This window comes from Rattus norvegicus, chromosome X (genome assembly GCF_036323735.1).
Source record: "Rattus norvegicus strain BN/NHsdMcwi chromosome X, GRCr8, whole genome shotgun sequence".
NCBI classification, from domain to species: Eukaryota; Metazoa; Chordata; class Mammalia; order Rodentia; family Muridae; genus Rattus; species Rattus norvegicus.
Window position 1 is genome coordinate 11,495,759 of NC_086039.1, and position 7,160 is coordinate 11,502,918.

The window sequence follows — 7,160 nt, forward strand, 5'->3', positions numbered from 1 at the left end:
TCCCAACATTGACCCCTGGCCAATTTAAAGTCTCATTAGGAACCCAGGAATTAGCGGTGCTCGCCTTTAATTCCAGCACTTGGGGGACAGAGACAGGCAGATCTCTTAGTTTGAGGCCAGTCTACAAAGTAAGTTCCAGGACAGCCAGGGCTACACAGAGAAACCATGTCTCAGGAAAAACAAAGACTCAGTAGGAAATGTGAAATCTCACGAAGTACCATGAAAGGAACTGCTGTCGTTTGTATGCTAACGCTGTAATATGGTGTTAAAAAGTCAATCACATGGCTTTATGGCCATACCTCTGCAGGTGGTTCTTTCCTAGTCAGATACTGCCTCGCTGACTGTCATTAATCAAGCCCTTGTTCGGCTGTTCTTGGGTCTAATCTTTTCTTTTCTCCTTTCCTTTCTTTTGTTGTCCTTTCCTTTCCAAGGAATCTTACTTTTCTGAGTTGCCTAATTGAGTTTGGAAAGCCAGTAATTAAAGCGCTCTCTTTCTCCAGACCCAGCTTTATGATGATGGGACTGGGATTCTACAAAGCACATTCTTCTACTATTCAGCAGCTCCTGCCAATGCAGGGCCCTGGAGAGGGATGAGAGGTTGCAGGAAGAAAAGGCTTCTTCCTAATAACTTCCTCTTTGCTCTGAATCCCAACAGTCTTACTACCTCCCTAGAGGAGCAGTGCAATACAATTTTCAGCTTTTCCAGCACTTATAGAAGCACTTTCATTATGCTGAAGAGCAGCAGCACCTTTTCCCCAAAGGTCTAAGGCCAGACCCCCGAGAACTCTTCTCAGCATATAGACACTATCGCATAGTATCTCTCCTTCCCTCATTTGCACTTCAACCTCATGTGGTTCTTCTTCCAGCCCTCCAAGTTGTTTCTGCTCCCTGGGCCCTAAGATTGGTAAACATTACCATCTGTGCAGTACATTAGAGTTCATTTTAAAAATATTTTTTCTAGAGCATAGTTGTAGATTTAATTGTACCCTTTTCCCAAGAGAATAATGAATCCTAGCCAAGGAACTTGTTTGTTGGTGGTTGGTTGGTTGGTTGGTTGATTTGTTTTCATGCTTGCCTGTTTGATATTAATGGTGCTAGTTGTGCTGGTCTGTTGCTTGTCTGATTGCTTGGTTGATATTCGAGACAGAATTTCATATCCCAGACTAGCCGGGAAGTCTCTATATAGCCCAAGCTGATCCAGAATACTCTCTGCCTGTTTCCTGAGTGCTTTGATTACAGGCAAGTACCACCACATCATGTTCAGACCAGTGAAGGTAGCCTTATTTTAAGGTCTCTGCATATGATCTCAATTAAGTCATTTGGATTAAAATTAGCTCATATCAAAATATTTTAATCATAGTTGACTAATGTCCTTGTAAAAAGAGGAAATTGGGACCTAAGTAGATACATATAGAGGGTATACAATGTGAGGACATATGGAGAACACTGTCTACAAGTCAAGGAAAATTTCAGATTGCCAAAACCTAAGAGAAGAAACATTATTCAGCACAGTTCTCAGAGAGAATCAACATTGCTGATACCTTTTGGATGGGGTTGGGGGGACATGACTTCCAGAACTATAGCACAGTATATTTTTCTTATTGAAAGCACCCAGTTTATATTATTTGGTTATGACTGCCCCAGGAACAAAATACAGATGCCAAGTTAACAACTTTATACCTCATCTTTTTTGTTTTATTTTGCTTATTGTTATAATGTATATGCTGGTGGAACACACAGGGTACCTGTAGAAGTTCAGAGGACAACTTGAAGGAGTCCATTCTCTCCTTCCACCATGGGTTCCAGGAATCAAAGGCAGGTTGTCTGTCATTCATGGCATGTTGTATATCAGCTGAACCATGTCACTGGTCCCTCAAAAAAATTATAAAACTAAAGTATCTAGTTATATTTCTTTACCCTCCAAAATATCCACTAAGAGAAAGTCAGTGCTTGTCAAATAACTTATTTGGAATAGTTTATCTTGGATATAACAGTAGGAAAAATCAGTAGGAAAGACAGGCGTGGGGTAGGAAAGTGATATAGATTGGGCTAATGGCATTACACCTGTAGACATAGTGGAAACCTAGTGGAAACCTTTCAGTGACTATAAAAGGTTCCTCAAAATTATCTGACTCAAGCAGGGGATAAAGGGGAAATATATTTCCACCAACTTTTGTGCTCCATGATTCAATTACATGGGCTCTGTAATAACAACCCTTGGGAGGAGGTGGAGTTAGAAAGAGCCGAAGTTCAAGGCCAGCCTCAGCTATATTGCTTGATTGGCAACAGCTTAAATTATATGAGTCTCTCTCTCTCTCTCTCTCTCTCTCTCTCTCTCTCTCTCTCTCTCTCTCTATCTATCTATCTATCTATCTCTATCTCTATCTCTCTCTCTCTCATACACACACACACACACTCACACACACACAAAGCAAACAGCAAAAATAAAAACAAAAAAGCTGACAGTTGAGTCCTTTTGTTTGACATTTAAGATACACAACAGTCAGGGGAGATTTCTTTGTTGAATGGTCCCTCCCTCATCCTCTTTAAACTCCTGAAGGAAGGCCACAGAACCCCAGTGCTCATACAATTTGACAAGCAGTGATTTACTTCAACCTTCGCATGCTAATGGGGAGAAAATTTCTATTCTCACTCAAGGTCTGCAACATAATGCACATGCTATCTAATATTGGCTTTTACTTTTTTTTTAAATTGTCATGATTTAGATCAGAATACTTCGGGATAGCTAACTGAGCTTTTATTATAGTGCTATTACTGAAAATAGGATTCACAAGGCAAATTTATTAGGTTAAAATTAAAAGGTATGATGATCCTCCCCATGAAAACTCGTTCTTGCTAGGACTATAGCTCAGTGTGCTTGCCTAAGAGGCATTCCACTTTAGAATTGATCCACAGTTCCACATAAAACAACTCTTTTCAGCCACTTAAAGTAATAGGTTCTTGTTTTTTAAAACTGGGGGAAAGAACCATGTGGAGGATGGGACTTCAGAGTGGCCTTGGAGAAAGAACTGGAAAACACAAAATCTTTAAGAGGCTCTTGAAATAGCATGAAGCCCAAAGTGAAAAGCAAACTGCAGTCAACAAGGGACAAAATTAATCAAGACACAGGGGAGCCAAAGAAAAAGGAAGAAAGGCCACAAATTAACATGGAGCCACAGAATGTGAAGGAGGAGTGAGACTTAAAGAGACATAGTGTAGTATAGCTGAGTCACTAAGAATGAAACTTGATTTGTGGGACTGGTTTGGGCCAAACGGACTTAACAGTTCTCTTAAATGAAACAGTTCTGATTTCCAAAGAGCATAGGTGTGGCCAACTGTTGGGCTCCTTGCTAATTTTTTCCATCTTTATTAACTTGAGTATTTCTTATTTACATTTCGATTGTTATTCCCTTTCTGGGTTTCCAGGCCAACGTCCCCCTAGCCCCTCCCCCTCCCTTCTATATGGGTGTTCCTTGCTAATTAAAAGAAAGGAAGAAACTGTGCTTTTCATGAAGTTCCTTCCAATGAGTCCTTGATTAAAAGCAACAGTCATCATCTGCAGTCTGCCTTTCCCCAACTTTCCTTAGGTTGCAGGAACCCATTATAACGAGTCTTTTGGTACAGCAGCATCCATTTTAATCTACTGAACCTTGTTTTCTTAACAGCAGTTGTTTGTAGAAGGCTAAGACTGTTTTCTATGAGAGCATTTTTGTCGCCTCCTCTGAGGATAGCTGGAATCTAGATATAATTCTTCAATTTCATCATTTTGTTAGTTTTTTTTTTCATAGTTTAGGTGGTTTGAAAAAGCCTGCCACAAGTATTAGTGGTAGTTTTCATTATTTAACAGTTTTCTCTTAACAATTCAGTATGTTGGAACATATTCCTCATTGCTACTTCAAAATGCAGGACTATATTCTCATTTAGCCAACCAAAAATAATTCCTGGGAAAACCTTTCTCTGGGCCATCTTGCCGCAATAAATTGAAACTTTAATACTTGTGAGAACTATAGCTGTGTTCCTTATAGTATGGAAAAAGACTAAAGAAAGCCCAATTACAAGACTTTGATCAAAACAAAAGGACTCCAGCATTTGATGCTTCTGCATGGAGGAACAATCATGTTTCCCTCCCTCCCTGATTCTTCTCCGTCCCTCACGACCTGCATACAGTGAGTACTGAAGAACATCATTCCCTTAGTCCTCAAGCAAGTGACAATTTAAGAGAATATTCAACAAATGATCTTTGCTTCTTCATCCCCTTGCTTCCCTGAGGATGCTATTAAATTCTGTCTCTTCTACTTTTATAGTGAGGATTTTGGTTTCTTTTTAAAAATACCGAAATATTCTAAGAATGTTTTCGTTTTAATCATAGATACGGGATATTGGGCTGCTTCAGATTGTCTAAAGGGCTAACAAGGGCAGGTTTTTGCCAACTACAGCTAGTTTCTGTGATTGGGTGATGTTTGGAATTCTGGGAAATTCCCAGAAGGTATACAAATGCTAGAGCCTCAAGAGAATTGTTCTTTGTAGTAGGTTGTTGGAGGTTATTGTTGCTGGTTGGTTGTTGGTTGGTTGTAGTTGCTGTTAGTCTTGAAGAAGGAGGAGGAGGAGGAGGAAGAAGAAGGGGAAGAGGACGAGGAGGAGGAGGAGGAGGAGGAGGAGGAGGAGGAGGAGGAGGAGGAGGAGGAGGAGGAGAAATTAGATATCCTGACTGCAAAGATCAAACTTGTCCCCCAAGTAATTCAATGCCCCAAATTAAGCCACCCCCTTTCTGACCCCTGATTTCATTCAGCGATCTCTTTCCTTTCCCCTTTATTCTTTTTTCTCTCCTATCTAATGTTAAGGGGCTGAAAGGGTAGAAGAAAAAGGGTGGAGAAAAGTAGAAAAAAGAAGAACCCAAAGTAGCATCCTGATTATCTAACAAGGAACAAAATGTCCTGTGATATTTTCTTTATATGTCTATTTGACGACTATAGAATGCCCAGAAAGCTGACAACCATGAATTCTGGGCATCTCAGTGATTTTGTAGCCCTGAGAGAAGAATCTAGTATAGCGATTGAACTGGTGGCTTGAGGACGGCAGAGGACCATTCCCTAAAGGGATTGTACATCATTCCACCTACTGCAGACTTGATGAACACAAAAATTCATAGAAAGAGTGAATTTTCATTCTCTCTGTCTGACTTCTAAGCTGGGCTACCATGTTCTGCTTGACTTCAGCACTCTTGGTCCTTGGTCACCCACATCCATGCTGTAGTCTACACCATCTGCCCTTTACCATTTAAGCCTTTGAATGACACCACTGATTTTCCTTAGTCTTCAGCTTGCAGAGATGCAGAGAGTGGGATGTTTTCAGCCCACGGGCCAACACACACACACACACACACACACACACACACACACACACACACACACACACCTGATTGCTTCGCAGCATAGGAGAACCTTGAACTTGTGATCCTGCTGCTTCTGTCTCCAAAGCGCTGGCATTATATGTATACGCCACTTTGCTTTGCTTGATAGCATCATTTGATGATCAAAGTTTGGTTTTATTTGTTTGTTTTTCTTGTGGGGGTGCTTGTTTTGTTTTTGTGTATGTGTGTCTTTTTGAGACTGGATTTTACTATGTATTCCTGGCTTATCTGGAACTTGCTAAGATCCGACTGCCTCTGGCTCCCAAGTGCTAGGATTTAAGGTGTATACCACCACACATAGCCTGTGGCTTTTTTAAAAAGAAGTATGATATATCTATTTCTCTGGTTAGGCATGTGGTTTTTAGGTGTCATATTTAAGAAATCATTGCCAAATTTGAGAGCATTTAAATTTCTCCTAAACTTCATATATCATAGGCATGCACACACATATGCACATGTACTCACACACATACACCCATACATACATACCCCCCAAAAATTCTTAGCACCAAATGAATTGAGGTCTGTTTAATCAAAGTTTTACTTGCTCTGCTTATATTTTATCATCTTTCTGAGTACATGCTAATACATTCATCAATATTAATAGCATGATTATGTCAAACCTGTTTATATTTAAGTTGCTAGAATCATAAAACAGGTTTTCTTGTTTAGAAAATAGCTTAAGTATGAAAAGTTGATGTTTATTGACCTTCAGTGTTTATTCTAATCAAGACTCTTTTCCAAGTATTTTATGTATTTTATGCATAAATATGTTCTGAAAAGAGAGAACAATATGATAACATTCTGTTTTGTTTTGTTTTGTAACCATACTGTGAAGCCAAAGCTAGATTGGCTCTTGCCAAGTCTTTGGCTTCCCAAGGCCTTGGATTATAATTCAATATATCCGTGCCTAGCATTATGATGCCTATCTTGAAGATTATGAAAGTCGAGGTTCAAAGAAGTTGTCACCTTAACCGTGGTCACATAGTATGTTGGGTTGCATTATATGCTTCTATTTTTTTCCTTCTAGCTATGTCCTCTCTCAGTAAATGAAGGAAATTTCCTTTCTCTATTGACACAGGTTTTGGAAAACAGAATATTCATTAAGGCTAACAGTCATTTTAAGTATGCCTGTGTGGTTTGGGTTTTGTTCTGAATCTACTTCCTATGAGGGAACATACCCTAAATCTTTTCTCAAGAATGAGGAGGTAAAGCCAGATGTGGTGGTACATGTCTATAATCCTAACACTAAGGAGCTGAGGCAGAAAGTTCATGAGACCAGCATGAGCTGCAGAATGAGACCATGTTTGAAAACCAAACAAAAGCAAGACTGAGGAGACAATGTAGAACAGACACAAGACCAAACTGAGTCCTGGAGGTAAGCCAGGAAAACCCAGTTTAACCGATAAAACCACAGTCAACCCAGTGGCTTTTGAGTGACTCCTGGCACTGGCTATAATACTTGGAATTTTGAGGTTCAGGGAATTTAGACTCTGGTGGCCCAGTGTATCAGGAGAAAGGGGCACCATAACCATATGCTGTGCTTCTGTGGGCAGGCAGGCAGGTAGCGACTGAGCATGGGCTCCTGCAGTGATGGTGGCAGAGGTGGTTCTTCCATTGGCTGCACTTTTGTCAGCCTTTATACCCTGGGGAGAAGCACTGTGGTGGGCAGAGGGTGAGCCTCAGCGCTGCGCCAGTCACCTAGGGTTCCAGCCCTACACCATCAACAAATTATGATAAAGAGTAATTT